Below are 24049 nucleotides of genomic sequence, written 5' to 3'. Positions count from 1 at the left end.
TTGTTAAGATTCATACGGATGACAACCCGGCTGATCTGTTGACAAAGAGTTTGCCTCCGGAGCGGTTTGCTCATTGCAGACACTTGATGGGCATTGGATGAGGCCAGTTTCAGCCTTGATATGGCCTTGTATATTATCATGTACATGCTGATTTTTCTTTTCCTTTACTTAAGGGCACTTTGCCTTTAAGTGGGAGGTTGTTGGGGTAAAGGCGTTATGCCCACCCTTATAGTGTGTACAAGCCCATAAGTTATAGTACATAGTACACTTAGTACTTTTAATGTACTAAGTGCACTATGTGTACTAGTGCAATATACATGTGTGATAGGGGAGTCACACACTCATACTTGATGAGTTGACTTATCCCCACAACTCTCTCTCTCTCTCTCTCTCCCTTGTTTCTCTGTGTATGTCTCCCATGAATGAACTCTAACCCTAATTCTGGTCTCTCCCCATCAACTGGTTGGGCATAAAAAGTCGAGTAGATCTGCAACAATAGCAAGAGCAGTAGCACGGGTAGGAGAGCAGTGGCTGTAATAGCAGCTGTACGTTAGCATGCAGCAGCAATGTGCGAAGAGAGAGAGAGTGTGGCATGTATACGCAATAGGCTGAAGTGGGAAGAGAAGCTCAAGGGCAATGGGGGTAACCCTAACCCTAGCAGCACCCTGCTCTGATACCAATGTTGGGTATGGGGGGAGAAGCCTACACACAGACACACACACACACACACACACAGAGCTGCAAGAGAGAGAAAACGAGTGAAGCTCAAGAGTGTTGGAAAAGATGTACTCAATAATAATATGAAAGGACAATGTGAGTACATAAAGTAGCCTAGGGCAAGGTGCCCAACACACATAAGTGTGTTCACACCGGGAAAAAACCTGTGTCTAGTCATAGAGAAAAAGTGCCCGTGAGTAAGCTGTGTTCACACCTGAACTAGCCGGGAGTAGTCATGACCAACATTGTTCAACACGTGAGTTGCACACAGTATAGCTTCCATCCAAAAATTGTAAGGCAACTTTTGTGCTTTCACCATGCATCTTGCCATGTCCATAAGAGTTCTATTTTTCCTCTCAGCTACACCGTTCGGCTGCGGTGTATAAGGCACAATACATTGGTGTTTGATGTCCTTTTGAAGCATATAATGCTTGAATGCATTTGACATGTATTCTCGACCTCTATTTGAGCGGAGTGTTTGGACTTTACATCCGCATATGCTCACTTATGGTAGTGCTACGTGTGAACATGGCTTAACCAAGGGCACTTTTTCCCATGTGGTTTTTCCCCTTGGATATCAAGTGTGAAAGGACACTCTATCCATATAACTTTTGTACTTCTATATTATATGGATGTGACTCACATGCAAGGGTTGACTTGCATTTTGTGATCACCACACATTTTGTGTCTAGCTCTCTCTCTCTCTCTCTTTTGTGTGAGCTTCTTCTCCCTGCATCTAACCCTAATCAGCAGGAAGCATTATTGTGTGTGAGTGTGTGAGTCCGCCAACAACCTTGGGCTTGGGCGGAGGAACTTGTTTTATATTGTTTTCATCTGTAATACTTGGAAATCCGGTGCTAGTGTTGTCAGTTTCTCCGAATCTTTTATACTCATTGAGTGTGGGTGAGTGTGGTTGTAACTGGTGAAGCTATCTGTACTTAGTGTCTTTAATGTGAAGTTTAATATTCTTAGAAATTTGGATTGTATTACCCACCTCGGTTTCATTGGTATGCATGAAACCCCAAAAGCCACATTTATGCACGATAAAGGCAAGGTGCCTCATTTAAATGTAAGAAGAAGAAAGGGGAAATGTGTGGTGGTGATGCAGGGCCAAAGGACGTAGGCAAAGGGAAAGGAACGCTAGATGTATGTATTATGGAAGATGCCTTATCCGAGGACCCACCCCTAAGCATCTAGGGAGTGTAGAGTTTAAAATAGGTAATAAACGGGTAAAATTTGATGACTATCATGGGGATTTACATGTAGACAAGGCATTGGCTTTTGAGAAGTCAAAGCATCGACGAGTGGGTCATCATCTCAAAGGAATTGCGAGCTCATGGTGGTTAGCCGAAAAACTTTTGGGGATTGCACCAAAGACTTGGACAGAATTTAAAGAGACCGTCCGCAAGCCCCATTTCGAGAGAGAGATCATTAAGGAGAGGGATTCACTTGGGCAAAAAGAGCATGAAAAGGTACAATCATATCATGCACGCTTTTGGAAAGTTTTCCTCAAAGTTTTACCTTTTCTACATATCTTTGAGGCTGCAAAGTCCAGAAAGTTTGAAGCTGGCTTACAACCCATCATCTAGGACAGCCTAGACCTTTTCCCTCGTGCCAATTTTCAGGAGGTATTTGCTTCAGCCATGGCAGCTGAAAAAGTGCATGTGAAGCATCTCATAGAAAGGATAAATGCATGTTTGGGTAAGGACCATAAAGCTGGTCCAAAATTGCACAAGTCAAGATAGCAAAAGAAACCCTAATTTCGTGATGCAAAGGGGCAAAAGAGGGTTGCAAATGCTGAATCAAATCAGCCCCCTAAAAAGAGGGAAAAAAGGGACAATCTGGGCCTCTCTCGGCAGGACAAAATTTAATATATGAAGGAGGGTAAGTGTTTTAAATGTGGTAGTAAAGAACATGTAATTAGACATTGCCCACAGTGGAAAACTGAGAAGGAAAAGAAGCCACAAGTTAACTCTATAACGGATGTACAAGGGCAGACATCTCATGCTCCACTTGAGAGACAGTTATTTAAAACATGGAGTCAACTCAAGGATCAGCCTGCCCTTTTCATGTTTGACAACTGCTCCACTGACAACTTCATCTCATCACAGATGGCTACTTCTTTGGGCCTTAGCATGGATGATATGGGAATAGAAGTTGATGCATGTTACGCATTTGTAGATAAGACCGTGAAGGTCACCCCTGTGATTGGGAAACTATTCATTCATATACAGGGTTATGTGGATCATGAGGACTTTTTGATTGCTCCATTGTAGGGATGTGATGTATTATTGGGGATGCCTTGGCATGCACGTTTGAATCCAAAGCCGGATTATAAAAATAAGAAGATAGTGATAACTCATAAGCATAAGAAGCATATCATTGATGCAGGAGTGGCTGGGGACACTATTCCAGTTGTATCATATATACATATAAATAAAGCAATGAAAAAGAGCATTTCCTCATACTTGATTTTTGTTTGTGATCTTGTAGAACATAATAATGTACATGTGGATACTCTAGATCAAAGCAGGTTGAATTTTCTTCGTGGGCTTAGTGATTGCTTTGCAAAGTCATGACCGGCTTGCATGCCCCTCCCTAGACCTGAGGATCATATCATTGATCTCATACTTGGCTCTCCTCCCAATAGGCCGGCTTACAGAGTCAGCACTAGTCAACAAGAAGAGATCATGACACAAGTGAATGAGCTCCTAGAAAAGGGTCTTATTCGACCTAGTTCATCTCCTTATTGCTCTCCTATTCTCCTTACTCAAAAGAAGGATGGTTCTTTCAGGATGTGTGTCGATTACAAGGCTCTCAACAAAATAACCATCAAGAACCATTGTCCTATTCCTCGCATTGATGATATCTTGGATTGTTTGCAAGGAGCTTCATGCTTTAGTAGGATAGACTTGAAGGGTGGATATCATCAAGTAAGAGTTGCATCCCAGGATGTGCATAAGACTGCTTTCCGTACTTCATTCGGGCTTTATGAGTATTTGGTTATGTCTTTTGGTCTTACCAATGCTCCAACTACTTTTAACAGGCTTACGGATCGCATTTTTCGAGAACACTGCAAATTTACTGGTACATTTTTTGATGATATTTTGATGTTCTCTCGAAATAAGCAAGATCATATCAAACATCTGACCATTGTGTTTGAAGACTTAAGGAAGCACCAACTCTTCATAAATGCTAAGAAGAGAGTTTTTCCTTTCTGAGATCCATTACTTGGCTCATATTGTTTCTAAAGATGGAGTACGAATGGATCCAGAGAAAGTTCAGGCTGTAGTAAATTGTTCCCAACCCAAGACTATACATGAAGTACGAAGTTTTCTTGGCTTATGCTCATATTACAGGAGATTCATTAAGCATTTTGCTCATAAGGCATCGTCCTTGCATGCTTTAACTAAAAAGAAGGCAACATTCATTTGGGAAGAAGCAGAGTCCAATGCTTTTATAGCACTCAAGAATGCCATTGCAACAGGATCCGTGCTTATTGTGCCTGATCTACATACGCCTAAATGTGATGCATCGGGAGAATGTATTGGAGCTGTTCTCAATCAAGAGGGACATGCAGTAGCCTATGAGAGTAGGCGTTTGCAAGGTGCCGAGAAGCATATGGGTGTTTATGAGTAGGAACTCATGGCTGTAATTCATGCTCTTAAGGTGTGGAAACACTACCTCTTAGAAGCTGAATTTACAATAAAGACAGATTATCAAAGTTTGAGATTCTCTCTTTTACTCAAACAAAGCTTTCTGAGAAGCATATGCGGATGGCAAACTTTCTTTTTATGTTTCATTTCTAGATCATTCATACCCCTAGAAAGAAGAATGTAGTTGCCGACACACTCTCACAAAAGCCATATGTAGGTTCTATTTCAGTCGCATCACATGAGGATTTGACTATGATGCGTGATGCTTATGCTATAGATGCTGATTATTCATCTTTATGGGCTGACTTGCAATTCGGGACAGCACATATGCCATATGTATGTAAAGATAGATATTTCATGTATGCTAACAGATTGTGTTACCAAAGACTTCTGGAAAAAAGTTTTGCATGAGTTTCATGCACCACCTTATGCAAGACAGAGAGAAATTTTGCCAACCACTTAGTTGATTGAGAGGTATTTCTCTTGGCCTACTATGCGCAAGGATATTGAGGCATATGTACGTTAATGTATTACTTGCTAGAAGGTAAAATTCAGCAGGCAAAGACCCCAGGGTTACTTCAGTCCTTACCCGTGCCAAATGAACCTTGGGAAAGCATAGCCATGGATTTCATCATGGATTTGCCTCGTACATAATATGGCAATGATGCCATATGGACTATTGTGGACAGATTCAGCAAACAGGCTCACTTCATCCCAGTGAAGACGATTAAGCCAGGCTACATGGTTAAACTTTTTCTCTCACATATCTTTAAGAATCATGGAATGCCTAAGTCCATTGTGGGTGACAGAGATCCCAAGACTACTAGCCTATTTTGGAGGGCTCTTTTTGACAATATGGGCACAAAACTTAGCTTCTTGTTAGCTTTTCACCTGAGCCAGATGGACAGAGTGAAGCTGCAAATTCAGCTATACTTGATTTGCTTAAATGCTATGTTGCTGAGCAAAAGAGCATGTGGGAGAAGTTTTTACCATTGGTAGAATTTGTCTACAACAATACCGTAAACAAAGCACCATTTGAGGTTATGTATGGCATAGTAGTCTTGCCTCCCATTTTGCGTACAAAAGATGAAATCTTTGTAGCAGCAGATGAATATGTGCGTGATTAGCAGGATGCTTTTGCCAAAGTACAGACAGCCATTCAAAAGTCCCAAGAAAAGCATAAAAAGGTTGCTGATAGGCATAGACTTCACATGGATCTCAAAGAAGATTACCCTGGCTTTTTAGTGAGCTCAAGAGGGAGCTCTTAGAGGAAGGGGAGTATGTCATGTGCACAGTGTGTATCTACCGTGTGCTACACGCACGCAAGACTAGCTTCGAGGTTTGGGAAAGCTTGGAGCTAGGCTTGGAGCTAGGCAGGCTGATTGGCGAGCTGAGTTAGGGATAGACTAACGGACGGGCACCCAAGTATGGACGGGCAGGCACCCAAGTGTGGACGCCCGATGACCGGCCAAGAACCTATAAAAGGGTGGCCAAGGTTAGTCATTAGATATATAGTCTCGCATGTTTTGTGAGAGCTCCATGGTCTGGAGCCTGGATCTAGTGCAGACGTGCACCTGCTTTATGCAGCCGAGGCCGGCAGCAATCTCGAGGCCTACAAGGGTAGCTTCGTGGCGGTATGGGACGTCGCGAGGTGGAGATTGATCGGTACGTCAACCTAGTTAGCTCAGCTCGTGGCTCGGTTGGGACAGCCAAGACTGTGGGCTTGCCCACGGCTGTCATGGTTGGGAGGTGAGTCAGGCCTGCTCCCCCTTGTTGTTTGTTTGTTTGCAAGATTCGAGTCTCGTACCAGGAGCGTTCCACGAGGAGATCCGGTGGGGATTTGACAGTATTGTTGAAATTTGATAAGGCCAGACTTCGTAAAAGACCTGGCAAGAAGGGTGATACTCCTAAGCTTGCCAACAAGTATTATGGCTCTTTCAAAATCACCCAAAAGATTAATGAAGTTGTATTTAGATTGGCTCCCCCAGATCATTGGAAGATTCATAATGCTTTTCATATGAGCTTACTTCGAAAGTATTTGGGACCAGAGTCCATTGAACCTATGGAGGAGGACCCTCCTGAAGTTGAGGAAATGGAAGAGATTCTCCAACCAGAGCAATTCCTTTTTCATAAAGAAAAGCGACTTCTTGGAGGCCGTTTACAAAAACGCTATGGAGTCAAATTTCGCAACTATTCCACTATGGATGCGAAATGGTTGGATGAACAAACATTGAAAGATTATCCTCAAATTTTGGATGCGTACTTTAAAAGCTTTTCAATTGTGGTCAACTGTTTAGAAGAGGGAGGATGTGGGGATGTGTCACCATTTGGCTCCTTGAACAACAAGGTATCCTCAAATAAATGCAAAGATAGATTCTTACCGGATCTTTCTATGCATTCGGAACCAGCTTGACTGGTGAATTACCCTCGGGATGTCAAGTAGTTGGGCTTTGTTGATATGATCAGTAGTCCTATGAGATGGACTGATGTTTCCAGATAGATAAGAGCTTTGCTGATATGATCAGTAGCATGTCTCGCAGTGCTAGTGTGACTAGTAGGCCTAAAGGTGAGCCCAGTATGACTGGGAACACTCGAGCTCGGGGTTATCTAGTATGACTAGACCCTTGAGGGAGATACATGGCTTGAGAATGGGGGATTTCCAATGTATATTTGCATATGCACTTCATTTTATGTATGTGCGAAGATAAAAGATTTACTAGATGCATGGCTTGTTTTAGTGTCCTGCATGCTTGCCTATGTTTGGTCTCGTAGCGTTGGGGACGCCCATAACTACTGGGCTACGAGACTGTGTGGATGCCTTTGCTTGTTGATTTGCGATTGGCTTTTTGTAGGCACCAAAACTGGCCGTCAAAAGGCTCAAAAGCCATGTCTAGTTTTATAAGGTGGAGTGTTCACACCCACATTAAAAATGGGTGTGAACACCCCAATGGGCACACAAACCCATAAATTCTATCCAAGGGAGGACTGTGGAATACAATTATCATTTACATGGGATTTTGGATACATTAAAACAAAAGGCATTGATGGCCACGTGTGACTCCTCAAACCTTCACTTGCACACAACATTGTAGTCGATGTGGGAAAAGAAGGCGGCTGGCTGGTGAAGAACCGGGCAACGATTGACCTTTTCGCACATTAACGGGGAGATTCATGGAAAGAAGTCAGTAAACTGTAGCGAAAGAATGGCCACTCTCTTCTTCTCTTGGAATCAGCCGATTGAAGCGAAACAGGACTACTTATCTCTTGCTCTCTCCCCTGCAGCCGACTGAAACATTTGATGCTCTTTCTCTCACAGGCGGCTAGAATCTGTTACGTGCACACCCAGTTAGTGTACAAGTGACGTGGCATTCTAGGCATTCATAAGCATTAAGCAGATAGTATTCATGAGCATTAAGCTAAGGCATTGAAGCATTTACAGCATGTGCAGCATGGTATGTGACTGTTAACAGCACCTACAGCAGTACATGAAGCATTCAGGGAAGTTAGTGCATGCATCACATCAGGTAAGGGCTTGTAGAACCAGCCAACAGGAGTATTACAACAGCCGACTAGGCTTTATTGCTTGTCGTGGTAATTATCAGCCGACAGCATCATATTAGGCATTAATGATGTCGTGAGGTCACAGACAGGCTGGCCGACCGCAGTACACTGGCTGACCAGAAACATAACTAAGTATATATAGAAGTGCATCATTCCTTTAGTGATATCTTCCCCTTCTCAGCGTTTCCAGCTTGAGGAGCAAGGACATCAATCGTAGGCAGCATACAGTCGTAGACAACATTCAGCATTTAGATCAGCCTCCTACCTCCTACATAGAGGAAAGCCATCAACCAAAGGGTGGAAGCATTGGAGAAAGGAACAGTAAGTCAGCATCATCATTCAGCATATCACTCTCATCCCGAGAAGGATATTCATTTAGGACAAGCATAGATCTATTCATAGATCTCAGTTGTAACCATTGCATATAATATAGTAGCTGCATTGCATTTCTATTGAAACCATTCTCTTTCTCTGAAGTGTTTCAAAGTGAAGTTTAGTTAAGCCTAAGGTTGTTTTACTACGATCAATCTCCCGCATGTCACATTGTCGTAGATAGCATTCAGCATTCAGATCAGCCTCTTGCCTCCTACATAGTGGAAAGCCATCAACCAAAGGGTGGACCTCATCATTGGAGAAAGGAACATTCAGTCAGCATCATCATTCAGCATATCTCTCTCATCTAGTTATATAGTCTTGTAGATTGATTACCATGAGTATATAACATGCACGTTCCTAAAAGGTGAATTTGGGCATGTTCTTGGATTCATCTAGGTATATATCTCTCTCATCCCGTGAAGGATATTCATTTGGGCATGTTCTTGGATTCATCTAGGTATATATATCTCTCTCATCTCGAGAAGGATATTCATTTAGGACAAGCATAGATCTATTCATAGACCTCAGTTGTAACCATTGCATATAATATAGCTGCATTGCATATGCATTGAAATCATTCTCTTTCTCTTAAGTGTTTCTAATTGAAGTTTAGTTAAGCCTAAGGTTGTTTTACTACGATCAATCGCCCGCATGTCACATTGGTATCAGAGTGTTACAAGGTAAGCAGTCTTAGTTCATGTGCATTCCTTAGGTCATTCAGTAAGTCAACATGTTAGTTGCTTCCGCTCAGTTAAATCCAGTTCTCAAGATCTTTCAGGCCATCCTTAGGGTTTTCCCCTTAGGCATGCATCAATAACCCATCCATTTGCATTCTTGCATAGCATATAGGGTTGCACATTGCTTGCATCAGCATAGTAGTCATCCTAGTAGTCAGTCTAGCATCTTGCATCTGCAAGGCATACATGATTTACCCATGAGTTTTTTGGGGAAGAATGACATCCATCATCAAAGGAGTAAATCGAGTTTTGGGCTTCAATTGGTATCAGCAAGGGATTCTCTTCCACATAGAAGACGGAAGTTTGCTCCAACATCGCCTCAAGAGGTTCAAAGTTCCATGAACGACAGAGATGGTGGGTGAGAAGATTTCACAGACATGTCAGTGGTGATTCAGGTTTTTCCAAGCAGATCTATCAACATTTGCTATGTAGTTCCCGCAGTGGAGAAGCCTTTGGCTCAAAAAATTCAACTCCTACAGTCGACCCCAGTCCTGACAGAAGAAGACAAAGTGGGGCAGTGGTTTCAGTGGAGGAGATTAGGAGAGGAGTTGAAAGGTTGTCAGGTGTACCACCTAGCAATAGTTTGGCAGAGGGGAATGTCACGTGCACACCTAGTTGGTGTACAAGTGACATGGCATTCTAGGCATTCATAAGCATTAAGCAGATAGTATTCATGAGCATTAAGCAAAGGCATTCAAGCATTTACAGCATGTGCAGCATGGTATGTGACTGTTAACAACTCCTACAACAGTATATGAAGCATTAAGGACAATTAGTGCATGCATCACATCAGGTTAGGGCTTGTGGAACCAATCGAGAGAAGTATTACAACAGCTGACCAGGCTTTATCGCTAGTCGTGGTAATAATTAGCTGACAGCATCATATTAGGCCATAGTTGTTTCTCGTACCGGTACGAATCCATTCGTACCGTACGGTTCGTACTATACGATATCGTACGGTACGAGTTTTTTTTCCCTCCCCCCTCATTTTTTTGAATTTTTTTTTTCCAAATGCTTAAAAAAATATAGAAACCCTGCTTAAGGAAGATCCCAAATGCTCGCAATACTTCGCAACTTTCGTGTCCACTCAGTATTCCATATGGGATTGTTGAGAGACCTAAAAAATCTGGCAAGGTAGACTGGTAGTGTACACTTGATTGGTAGGATGAGAGAATCTTGCTACATCACTTGGAGATCCATGGTATAGGTTGGCTAGACAGTTAGATTCTCAAGTTATGTACGAGAGAGAAGATTTGGACATGGCCATTTTGATCTAAAAAGGAGTCCCTAAACCTATCACCCTAGATGCATCGCTCGTATTTCTGCAAGGACGGTCCCTTAGTCATAAATGCTACACTGGGAGACCTTTGGTATTGCATTACCCATCCAGGTTCTTTTTTGGAGACAATCGGGAGAGACAACTGGGAGAGACATATCCATGTGCTAGTTCCTCAAGCATTGTAGACTCCTCCCTTCCCAACCTTTCTTCACATTCAAGCTTAAAGCTCCATAGGTTGTAAGTGTAAAAAAAAGAACCGTATTTTATCGTACGGTATCTGAAAATTTCATATCGTACCAAAAATTCCCATACGGTATCGTATTTTCGTATCGTGACAACTATGTATTAGGCATTTATGACGTCGTGAGGTCCCAAACAGGCTGGCCGATTGCAGTACACTGGCCGACCAACAACATTTGCATTTGCCCTATCAACTACTTATTTGCTGTACTAATTCTCTCTATTTGCTACTTCCCTTAGTTCTAGGCTTCATTATGGTTGAGTGTCGTAGTATCTAGTCCATACTATGCATAATGGAGTTGATAGTTATATAGTATCTGGGTTGACTACCATGAGTATATAACATGCACATTCCTAAAAGGTGAATTTGGGCATGTTCCTGGATTCATATAGGTTTATAATTTAGCCTTATTAGCAGACATGCAGATTTCACATTGCGAAGTTTTCGTGGGAGTTGTGGCTAGTTGATATTGTGCTTATTCTTTCTATCTTTAGCGGTGTATTTGCCCTATCAACTACTTATTTGCTGTACTAATTCTTTCTATTTGCTACTTCCCTTAGTGCTAGGCTTCATTATGGCTGAGTGTCGTAGTATCTAGTCCATACTATGCATAATGGAGTTGATAGTTATATAGTCTTGTGGGTTTACTACCATGAGTATGTAACATGCATGTTTCTAAAAGGTGAATTTGGGCATGTTCCTAGATTCATCTAGTTATATAACTAAGTACATATAGAAGCGCATCATTCCTTTAGTGATATCTTCCTCTTCTTAGCGTTTCGAGCTTGAGGAGAAAGGACATGAATCGTAGGCAACATACAGTCGTAGACAACATTCAACATTCAGATCAGCCTCTTGCCTCCTACATAGAGGAAAGCCATCAACCAAAGGGTGGACCTTAGCATTGGAGAAGGAAAGCATTGGAGAAGGGAACATTCAGTCAGCATCATCACTCAACATCTCTCTCTCATCTTGAGAAGGATATTCATTTAGGAGGTTTGTGAGGATAAGTGCGCGCAATTGAGCAGAGGACAAGGCAGCTCCCATTAACTGGTCATGGATAACCTTGGTGTTCATTAAAAACGATTGCATTGAACTACGAGTAGAAAATTCCAGACTGTAGAGTTGCCCTTGCAGAGTAATTGCCCTCATCGTGGTATCTCTTGCGACGTGCATAGAGATCCCTCCAACTTGGACCAAACTGGATGTGCACTAGCAAGAGTTTCTATGGCTGGTGAGACCTCCTTCGTAATGGTCTGCGCAAGCACCGAGTGCGCCTTCGAATCACGATCCTCCTAGCCTTGTAATTTTGCAACGAATTCATTCTCTTGAACCTGGGTCCAACACCTCGAGTTTTGAGGATGCTCGGGCTTCTTCTCACTGCCCTGAAGAATCTCCCATAGACCCTTGTGAATAAATCGGACCTGCAGATTTGAGCATAGTTGGTTCCATGCAACTTGTCCTCCTTGTTCGTACAGGGGGACGCATATCCACAGCAACAAAGTACGGTGCAAAACAACGCAAGTCTCGCCACTCCAAGGCTTCTCTCGAGCACTTTCCAACGGAGCAAGGCACGAGGACCAATGAGTCCCCTCTGAAAACTGAGGTAGGTAAGGGGCTGGACAGCAGCAAAAACAGCACCAAAAACTCACCGGAAAACACCCAACCGGAAGGGAGTGTAGCTAGGGAAGAGAAAGGACCATTGAAGCCGCGTGTTGGGGGCTTCCACCTTCCACTGCTGTACGGACTGTAAAAACAGCCCACTCACCTCCAGCTACTGTTGAAAAAGCTTGAAGAAGTACAAAAACGCAGCCCACAAGAATAGCACCTTGACACCCAATAGGTAGAACAAGAGCAGGAGCACGCCTAGAAGGAAAACGCTGACGTAGATGAGAGGGTGTCACCATTTGGCTCCCTGAAGAACAAGTATCCTCAAATAAATGCAAAGATAGATTCTTACCGGATCATTCTCTGCATTTGGACACGAGTTTGACTGATGAATTACCCTCGGGATGTCTAGTAGTTGGGCTTTGTTGATATGATCAGTAGTCCTATGAGATGGATTGATATTTCCAAAGGGATAAGAGCTTTGCTGATATGATTAGTAACATGTCTCGCAGTGCTAGTATGACTAGTAGGCCTGGAGGTGAGACCAGTATGACCGGGAACACTGGAGCTCGGGGTTTTCTAGTATGACTATACCCGTGAGTGAGATACATGGCTTGAGAATGGGGGATTTCCAATGTATATTTGCATATGCACTTCATTTTATGTATGTACGAAGATAAAAGATTTACTAGATGCAGCACTTGTTTTCGTGTCCTGCATGCTTGCCTATGTTCGGTCTCGTAGCGCTGGGGACGCCCAAAACTACTAGCTACTAGACTGTGTGGATGGCTTTGCTTGTTGTTTTGCGATTGGCTTTTTGCAGGCACCAAATATGGCCGTCGAAAGGCTCAAAAGCCGTGTCTAAGGCTTTGTTATATTTTTATAAAATATAAGGTGGAGTGTTCACACCCACATTAAAAATGGGTGTGAACACCCCAATGGGCACACAAACCCATAAGTTCTATCCAAGGGAGGACTGTGGAATACAATATCATTTACGTCGGATTTTGGATACATTAAAACAAAAGGCATTGATGGCCACGTGTAACTCCTCGAACCTTCACTTGCATATAACATGGTAGTCGACGTGAGAACAGAAGGCGGCTGGCTGGGCGACGATTGACCTTTTCGCACATCAACGGGGAGATTTATGGAAAGAAGTCGGCAAACTGTAGCGAAAGAATGGCCACTCTCTTCTTCTCGTGGAATCAGCTGACTGAAACAAGACTACTTATCTCTTGCTCTCTCCCCTGCAGCCGACTGAAACATTCGATGCTCTCTCTCTCACAGGCGGCTGGAATCAGTCGACTCTCTCTCTCTCTCTCTCTTCTTCTATCTTCTGGCAGCCGACTGAAGCAAGAGGTCTGCTATCTCTCTCTCCTGCAGCGGGCAAACCGAAGTGAAAGGACTCCTTGTCTTTCTCTCTCCTGCAGTCGGCAAACTGAAGCAAGAGGTCCCTTTCTCTCTCTTCAGCAGTGAGCAAACTGAAGAGCGACCAGAGTTCTTTCTCTCTCCAGCTGACTGAAGCAAAAAGATCTCCTTTCTCTCTCTACAGCAGTCCGCAAATAGAAGCAAAAAGAGCTCTCTCTCTCTCTCTCTCTCTCTCTCTCTCTCTCTCTCTCTCTCCTGTTCCCAGTGAACTGAATGATGGGGAGAAAACAGAATTAGGGTTAGAGTTCATTCACGGGAGACATACACAGAGAAGCAAGGGAGAGAGAGAGAGAGAGAGAGTTGTGGGGATAAGTCAACTCACCAAGTATGAGTGTGTGACTCCCCTATCACACATGTATATTGCACTAGTACACATAGTGCACTTAGTACATTAAAAGTACTAAGTGTACTATGTACTATAACTTATGGGCTTGTACACACTATAAGGGTGGGCATAACGCCTTTACCCCAACAACCTCCCACTTAAAGGCAAAGTGCCCTTAAATGAAGGAAAAGAAAAAATCAGCATGTACATAATAATATACAAGGCCATATCAAGGCTAAAACTGGCCTCATCCAATGCCCATCAAGTGTCTGCAATGAGCAAACCGCTCCGGAGGCAAACTCTTCGTCAACAGATCAGCCGGGTTGTCATCCGTATGAATCTTAACAAGCTGAATTTGCTTGTTCTCTATCACCTCTCTGATGAAGTGATACTTCACATCCACATGCTTCGTCTTTGCATGAAAGACAGGGTTCTTTGCCAACTGGATGGCACTCTGACTGTCACAATGCAACAATGGAATATCCCCTGTATAACCCAAATCAACCACTAACCGAGATAGCCATAATGCCTCCTTGCAAGCCTCTGTGGCTGCAATATACTCGGCCTCTGTAGTAGATAAGGCTGTGCACTTCTGCATCCTGGATATCCATGACACAGCACCTCCTGTGAATGTAAACACATAACCGGTAGTAGACTTCCGGTTATCTGGATGACCGGCATAATCCGAATCTGTGTAACCATGCACTAATGCATCCTGTTTGCCAAAGCAAATGCACAAATCCTGTGTGCCCTTCAGGTATCTCATGACACCTTTCACTGCTTCCCAATGCTTCTTGCCAGGGTTGGCCATGTATCTAGCTGAAGCATACGGAATCTTGGCCATATCAACCCTGTCTCTATCTGACTGTGGGCTGTCCATAGCACTGAGTTTCACATATGGAGGCAAAGGAGTACTAGTCTTCTTCCCCCCGTCCATATTGAACCTCTGCAAGACTTTGCCAATGTATTCCTTCTGAGACAAATACAACACATGCTGATTTCTGTCCCGAAGTATCCGCATACCCAAGATGTGATTTGCATCACCCAAATCCTTCATATCAAAGGTTTCATGCAGCCTCTTTTTTAAGGCATCCATCTCTTTACGAGATTTCCCGGCAATCAACATATCATCAACATACAAGATGAGGATCAATAGACTGCCATCCAAAGCTTTTTTGGTGTACAAGCAGTGATCTATGTCACTTCTCCTGAATTTCTGAGATTTCATGAATGTATCAAATTTATGATACCATTCTCTTGGTGCCTGTTTGAGCCCATAAAAGACTCTTTTTCAGCTTGCATACAAGCTTCTCCTTTCCACTTACTGCATAACCCTCTGGCTGCTGCATATATATCTCCTCATGGAGATCACCGTGAAGAAAAGCAGTCTTCACATCCATCTGAATCAAGTCCAGATCATCATGTGCAACCAAAGCCAACACAGCTCTAAGTGTGGTCATTTTGACCACTGGAGAGAAGATCTCCTCAAAGTCCACACCATATTCCTGCTTGAAGCCCTTAGCCACTAACCTGGCTTTGTATCTTGGCTTTGCATCTGGTGCAACTTTGAGCCTGTATACCCACTTGCATGGCAAAACCTTCTTGCCTGCAGGCAAATGCACCAACTTCCATGTTCCATTTTTGTGCAGAGAATCCATCTCTGACTTCATGGCACGCTCCCATAGAGCTTTGTCTGCCCTCTGTAAAGCCTCTTTATAACATGAGGGCTCCCCACAGTCAGTAAGCATCAAGTAGTCAACCCCTGGAACAAACCTGTCAGGGGCTCTGGAGGGTCTTGTGGACCTCCGTACCCAATGACCATCATTTGCAGGTTGCTGTCCAGCCTGCATATCACCTATTGGTGGCTCCTGTTCCATGCCATAAGGCTGAAAAATCATGCCCGGTATCTCCTCCAACTGTGGTATATCCATAGGGATATCTTCTGCCATGTCTGGCTGTCCATTTGGACCATTTTCAGCACCATTTAAGGGCTGGTTTTCCTGCTGTAATGGCTGATTTACAGCCCTTTGTTGTTGTCCATGATGTCCATCATCATCAAAGATGACTCTGCCAGGCTCTTGTTGCCTTGCAGGCTCCTTATACATGCATGTTTCATAAAAAATGACATCATTGCTGCGTATGATCTTTCTATTCATGGGATCCCAAAGTCTATACCCCATTTCACCTCTGTCACCATATCCTAGGAATATGCATTTGTGAGACTTAGGATCAAGTTTGGTGCGCATTTCCCTGCGTATGTGCACGTACGCAACGCAACCAAACACTCTCAAGTGCTTGTATGACGGAGGCTTCCCTGTCCATACTTCTTCTGGCACTTTCCCACCAAGCCTCGTGTTAGGTGACCTATTTATAAGGTGAACGGCTGTCATAACAGCTTCAGCCCAAAAACCATGAGGTAATGCAGCATGTGACAACATAGAACGGACCTTTTCCTGTATGGTCCTGTTCATCCTCTCTACTGTCCCGTTTTCATAAGGAGTAGAGAGCTCCCTCTTGATGCCTTTAGCATCACAAAAGTCCTGAAACTGTTTGGACATATACTCTCCACCATTGTCGGAACGCAAAGCTTTCAGTGTTTTGCCAGTTTGATTCTCAACAAGAGCAACAAACTTCTGAAACACTGAGAATGTATCACTCTTCAAACGAAGAGGATAGACCCACACCTTGCGTGTGGCATCATCTATAAAAGACACAAAGTATTTTGCCCCTCCCAAAGAAAGCTGAGGCATCTCACATACATCTGTATGCACAAGCTCTAACTGAGCATCTTTCTGTCCAAGAGCTTTCTTGTGGGGGCACTGTAGTTGCCTACCATATATACAATGCTCACAAAACTGAAAACTTGAAAACTTTAGAGAAGGCAAGTAACCCAAACGAGACAATTGCTCCATTCCCTTGACACTCATGTGTCCCAACCGGCTATGCCACATAGAAATTTCCGGCAGCTCGGTTGCATTTACATTAGCATGGTGACAAACACCTGCATGCATGAAATAAAGAGTGTCCACCTTAGAGCCTCTGGCAACAACCAGTGAGCCCTTACTAATCTTCCACTTTCCACTACCAAATGTGGTAACATAATCAGCATCATCAAGCTGTCCAGTAGAAAGCAGATTCTTCTTGATCTCAGGCACATGCCTGACATCATGGAGCATAAGCTGTGAGCCATCTGAAAATACAAGCCTTACATCACCCCTGCCAAGAATCTTGCATGCATGGTTATCACCCAAATAAACCACTCCTTCATTGCCAGCAGTGTACCTGACAAACAAGTCTCTGCAACCTGTGACATGAAAGGAGGCACCTGAATCAATGATCCATGAGTGCATACCATGACCACCTGTAAGAAGTGAATGGGCATCAAGTGAAGACGTAAAGAGGACCTCATCCTCACTGCCACCTGCATGTGACACATTGATTTCTTCGATCTTGACTCCACTTTTGCCCTTTGGCTTTACATCTTTGGCTTCATCTTTCTCTTTGTCTTTGCCTTTTTCCTTTTCTTTTTGATCATTTTTCCATTTGTAGCATTGTTTTTTGATGTGTCCCTTCTTGCCACAATAATGGCATTCCAAATCCTTTTTGGAGCGAGACTTGCTCCTTCCCCTTTCTTGGCTTTTCCCCCTTTGCTGGGATCTCCCACGTGCATTCATTGCATTGGACTTTCCAAGAGAGTTGTTTTTCCTGTTCATCTCTTCTTGAAGAAGAGCACCCTCAACATCTGCATATGACAGCATAGCATGCGAATTGCTAGTGGCTGTCCTGAATGTGTCCCAACTCTCTGGCAAAGTGCATAACAGAAAAGTGGCTTTGAACTCATCGTCCATTGCCAACTTTTGATTGATAACTTGGCTGACAATACCATTGAACTCATTTAGATGGGCTGTCATAGACGCCCCTTCCTTCATCTGAAGACCTATGAGTTTCTTCAACCAATACACTTTGCTTGAGGCACTTTGCTGGGCATACAAGTCCTGCAATCTCTGCCACATTCCCCAAGCTGTCTTCTCTTCACGAATGCTGAAAAGTAATGAGTCTGACACAGACAACATGATAGTAGATCTTGCCAGCTCATCCATATCTTCCCACTCTTCAGCAGTAAGAGAAGCGGGCATTACACCCCTTTCTTTGATAGGCTTGTGCTGCTTTTTCTGGAGCAACACATTGTAGCACTGGGTTTGCCAAATATCATAATTATGCGAGCCTTCAAGCTTCTTGATGTGAAGCAATGAAGAGCTCTCACCTGTGGTTGCCATAGCAAAATGCAACCTGTCAATGCCTGACTCCTTGCAAAATGTGCAAACACTGCACCAAAAGCACACAAAGTGCTCACGGTTATTCTCCCAAGCTTTATCTCCCACTGCGGAAGCAAGAATAAAACTTTTCTCCCACTTTATGTGATGAAAACACCAAAATCTGGTTGCTGCAGATTTTGGACAGCACCTTAAATGTGCTCTTTTGCCCTTCCAAAGTACTGTATAGCAGTACCAAGTGCTCACCAATGATGTACCAAACCTGTACCGGCAAGTTCAGCAGCTGAAATTGAACCTTTTGGTCACTCAAAACAGTGTACAGCCATGCCAAAACATGCACAAAGCTGTGCCAAATCTGTACCAAGTACAGTAGCAATAAATGCTCTCCTGGCTGTCCAAATGAGTGAAAATCAGACTTTTACAGTCCCGAACACTGCATACAGCAGTCCCGAACAGAAATTGGGCAAAAGCCCCTTGACTGCAAGCTGATTTTTGAGGATTCAAGGCATAAATGTCTTGCCTGCTGCTTTGCCAAGCTCAACAAGCATACAAACTTGAAAAGCCCCTTGATTTGAGATCAATTTCTGATCATGCATGGTACATTGGCGCACATGAAGGCATCCAGAGTGTTCACGATGCTTCCCCCTGGCCACATATACATCCAATACATGAAAGCCCCTTGATTTACAGGCACATTGAGTGCTTGTAAGGCATCAACACATTATGCACAGCATCAAATGCGATCGCCTGCATGCAAATCAACCAAATCGGCACAAAAGCCCCTTGATTTGCACTGCAATTTGCTGCACATTTGCCCAAATGTGCGATTTTTCACATCATACAGCATGTATGAGTGCTTAATTGCACAATTACATCAAAAGCCCCAAATTTCGACATCCAATTTCTTGCAAATTGATCCTGATTTGTCCAATTTCCTGCAAATTTATCCTGATTGTGACCAATGTCACCCAATTTTGGCAATTTTGCTCAAAAATTGAGCAATTGGGCACCTGTACCTGCTCAATTGCAAGTCCAAAAAAAAATTGAAGCAAAATACCTTGTAATTTTTTGATTTTTCTCTAATTTGCAGGCTATTGCAGGAGATGGGGGCAATTCTTGCTGCTGCAGATTGTTGGTGCAGGTGGGCAATTTTGATCCAGGTGCTTGTCTGTAAAGATGAAGGACGAACACTTCTCCAGCCACGTTATGGCGTTCAGGAATGAAGTCAGTAACACCATCTTCTCCACAGTTCAGGGTACGGGACCATGACGGCTGCACTAAGTTCTGCCTTGTTCAACAATGGACAGAGCTGCGGGGCCTGTTTTGAGGTGAAATGTGATTCGTCGCCGTCACTACCACCGACTGGCCGCCACCCTTGCACCATTCGGAGTCCGACCACGCTGACGATGGTCTCACAGGCTTGTGGACTTCGTTCGCCTAGCGTTTGATTCAACGCACGCCCGCATACACGTCGACGGGCTCCCTTCGCTACTGGCCAGGCGTCGAGCGAGAGCCTTCGCTTGCGTTTCGATTGCCACACTCGCCTGGCTGCTGCCGACTCATCCAGCTACGCTCCTGGTTTCGCCTAGCGCCAGCCGACGCCCAGCGCTACACGCTTGTAGTCGACTGTGTATCCGCTCGACTGCTCACACTCGACCTTCGCCTGTACGCATGGGCACGCATGCCTCGGGCTATGGCACAGCTGCTGCTACTGGGCAGCGTGGATTCGCCTGCTGGGCAGCGTGGATGAGCCTGCCCACGCTGCTGCTTCTCTCCACCCACCTGCCTGCGACTGGTCACACAGTCGACCAGTAGCCAGCGCTGCACAAAGGCGACCAGCAAAAAAGGCGACTCACAGAATGAGCAAACGACCAGCAAAAGGGCAAACAATTCTTGATGAGAGGGAGGGGAACCTGGTGACCAGAGCTCTGATACCAGTTGATGGGGAGAAAACAGAATTAGGGTTAGAGTTCATTCATGGGAGACATACACAGAGAAGCAAGGGAGAGAGAGAGAGAGAGAGAGTTGTGGGGATAAGTCAACTCACCAAGTATGAGTGTGTGACTCCCCTATCACACATGTATATTGCACTAGTACACATAGTGCACTTAGTACATTAAAAGTACTAAGTGTACTATGTACTATAACTTATGGGCTTGTACACACTATAAGGGTGGGCATAACGCCTTTACCCCAACACTGAATTGAAGGGGAATCCTATCTCTCTCATATGCCCAGCCGGTGGACTGAAGGAAGGCCTGGCAGCACCTTAGAGGAAACTGGCTTCACTCAGAGTTGTTGGGGAGCCTCTCTGTATCCAAGGTGTGGAACCTGCTGAAGCTCTTCTTCAAATTCTTCTCTTGATTCAAGTACTTTGAAGAAATATCCAAGAAGCGTAACTGATGTTGCAACAAGTGATTCTATTTGGATTGAGGACCAAGTGGTCAAGGCTTTGTAGGAGCAACTAGTTTAGTGTGATTCTGGGAGTGCTTATGAGATCGACATAGTAGACTATGTGAGACTGGTGGTTGTAACTGGTGAAGCTATCTGTACTTAGTGTCTTTAATGTGAAGTTTAATATTCTTAGAAATTTGGATTGTACTACCTACCTCGTTTTCAGAGGGCAGGAGAAGAAAAAACGAGCCACTGACGAAAAACGTAGGAATGTCTTCTTCCTCCAAAAAACGCAGAAGGGGGAAGGGAAGAGATGGTAGATGAAGTGGGCAGCCAAGGAACCTAGAGCGATGATACCATGTTGGAGTATGCACATGCGGAAGCCATAGACAAAGGAAGAGAGAGAGAGAGATTGCAGACAAGATCACTTTATTGATTAGCAAGAGGCTTACAATGGTGATAGCTAGCAAATGGGCTTTACAATATGTGCTTGACGATTGGATGATCACAAGTGATGAGAGGAGGCCTTTATAAAGGTGGCCATGTAGCTGGCCGACTGGCCCCATGAAGCTGGCCGAATGGCCCCATGAAGCTGGTGGGCTGCTCATGACTAGCATAAACATGAGAAAATATAAGTGTGCCAATAAAAGGGCCATGTTCCCACAACTCAGAGTGCACAAAATTCTAAAAGTCACCATAAGAGGACATGTCATCAGATTTATCTTCGTGATGGGAGGATAGGCTAGTTGGTGTATCTTCATAGTACATTGATTTCTTGGAGATTGTACCAACAACAATTGGGGTTTCGACTTCGGTGTATCAGTGGATGTATTGCTTGGAGTATGCTCCACGAGACATGGGTGGTTTAGACATACAAGTGTCGAGGAGTATTGGGCGATAGAGATTTGGTGCAGTGTTTCTGAGGAGTATTATTCTTTGTTCTACTTCAGAGGGTGCATTGGAGCCGGTGCAAGTAGATGTTGTGCTCCATATGAGCCAATACATTTGTGGTGGCTGGAGTTTGGATAGAGGATTTTTACTTGTTGGAGTGTTATTTCCGTGGGCTACTGTAACGCGCGGAAGCTCTGGGTAGTCTTCTTTCAGCCCTAAACACTCTTGAAAACCTTCTGATGCAAAAACGCAAGTAGAGAGAGAGTAGAGAGAGAGAGTGAGAAGTGCTGGAATTTCAGTATCTACTATGGTACAAAAAGGTACATATCTTTGCAGCCCTTGGCTGCCTTCTTGAAAAGGTGGTAAAACACCCAAAATTCTACCCTAGACTAGGACCCTACTGATCCAAACCCCTAGTGGGCTGAATAAATTCAATGAGGAGCACATGGGCCTTTTTATATGGGTCTTGGACCCCCTTTATGCTGGCCGACTGCTGGCCAGTCATAATTTCATTAAAGTTTATTTAATTCAGCCGACTGGTCATTAATGCTTGTTTTCGATGATGCGCATGCAGCCCCCCCTTCAACTTGGTTCAGCCGCCTCCACCTCTGGTACAGCCGACTCCCTTGTGGTACAGCCAACAGGCTTTTCCTCTTGCTCTCCAAGCCCTGCTCCAGTCTACACTACCAACAGCTCTCTGTGCTCCGTATTCTGGTTCTAATGGTCCTTTTTCTGGCTGCCTTTTCTGGACTAGCTGAGGAACTTGTCCATGGGCATCTGTGCACATGACATCCCCCTCTGCTAAACTTGATGATAGGATTCCAACCTGCTCTTGGATGACTGTCATCATCCCAATCCTTTTCCCGAAGTCCCTCTGTCATCATCCATCCCTGGCAAACCCTTTTCTCTGAAATCCCAGCGTGTTCTCCAAACCACTCTGTCTCTGATGAAGATCTATGCATCTGGTTTCCTCTAGTCCACCATCCATTCCTGCCCTGACTCTGAACACCTTCTTGGTCTTCATTCCTGGAACTGAGTCTGGCACTCTCACATCACCCTTGGAGGATCAACCTCCCTTGGGATCGTTACCTGAGAACCTATCTGGCTCACGGAACTGCCATCCCCATCTGGCACTGTGGAACACCACCAACAAACCTCCTGGGAGTTCTTCCCGATCTGTGTTCTTGCCTTGGGCTTCGAATCCGTGTACTTTCTTGTACCTTGGACCTGTACACCATCATATGGGACTGAATCAGCGTTTAGCCTGGCTGAGCCTGATGCTCCGATACCAATGTAACGCGCGGAAGCTCTGGGTAGTCTTCTTTCAGCCCTAAACACTCTTGAAAACCTTCTGATGCAAAAATGCAGGTAGAGAGAGAGAGTAGAGAGAGAGAGAGTGAGAAGTGCTGGAATTTCAGTATCTACTATGGTACAAAAAGGTACATATCTTTGCAGCCCTTGGCTGCCTTCTTGAAAAGGTGGTAAAACACCCAAAATTCTGCCCTAGACTAGGACCCTACTGATCCAAACCCCTAGTGGGCTGAATAAATTCAATGAGGAGCACATGGGCCTTTTTATATGGGTCTTGGACCCCCTTTATGCTGGCCGACTGCTGGCCAGTCATAATTTCATTAAAGTTTATTTAATTCAGCCGACTGGTCATTAATGCTTGTTTTCGATGATGCGCCTACAGCCCCCCCTTCAACTTGGTTCAGCCGCCTCCACCTCCTGGTACAGCCGACTCCCTTGTGGTACAGCCAACAGGCTTTTCCTCTTGCTCTCCAAGCCCTGCTCCAGTCTACACTACCAACAGCTCTCTGTGCTCCATATTCTGGTTCTAATGGTCCTTTTTCTGGCTGCCTTTTCTGGACTAGCTGAGGAACTTGTCCATGGGCATCTGTGCACATGACAGCTACCGGAGGATACCCAGTGGTTTGTAGTGTTTTTTCATGGATGGTTGGACAGATGGAAAGTGCTCGATCGAGTGGAAGTTGGCCATCCTTAGGTTGTTTTGTAGGTCTTTGTGCTGATGCGGCGAGACGGAATGTGAGCCTTCGTAGTGGACCTAGTGTCTTTTGTAGTGTTGGTCATCTTGGGTATATCTTGGATGAGCTTTGCTTGGACGTCGTGCAGCTGAGGACAGCTGCAATGCAAGTAGGGGAGAATGTGACACACCTACGAGTATGTAGGGCACAATTGGACATCAGAAAGAAGTCGACAGCAAGTGATCGGTAGAATCGAACAACGCAGGTGACACGTGGCATGGCCACATGGCAGTGATGACGTTGCAGTGGTGTCGTGGCATTGATGATGTGGCAGCCAGGTATAGGTGGCCGACAACAATACTACTGGCCAACTAGGAGCATTGGTGCATATATATACGTGGGTAGCCAAACTGTTAGTGTTAGGGAGACTAGTGCTAGCCAGGAGTGTACAATAGGTCATAGGGTTGTGATTTGATGTCTTCCTTCTCAGCTACATCTTGTGATTGAATTTCAGTTGTATTACTTCTTGCTGGTACATAATACAAAGCAGTAGTTTAGGACTCTGTGTGCTGTAT

At 44.3% G+C, this 24049-nt stretch overlaps 1 protein-coding gene across 1 annotated transcript in view; it reads left to right on the top strand.

The window, feature by feature from the left end:
* LOC147627001 (signal peptidase complex subunit 3A-like) overlaps nucleotides 1-24049 on the top strand; it is a 52994-nt gene that overhangs the window by 26802 nt on the left and 2143 nt on the right. The gene's annotated exons all lie outside the window — the stretch shown is intronic.

Source organism: Cibotium barometz, chromosome 21 (assembly GCF_041138505.1).
Source record: "Cibotium barometz isolate CiBa-2024 chromosome 21, ASM4113850v1, whole genome shotgun sequence".
Taxonomy (NCBI): domain Eukaryota; kingdom Viridiplantae; phylum Streptophyta; class Polypodiopsida; order Cyatheales; family Cibotiaceae; genus Cibotium; species Cibotium barometz.
The sequence above is the reverse complement of the archived record's forward strand: the minus strand, read 5'-3'. Positions and strand labels throughout refer to the sequence as shown.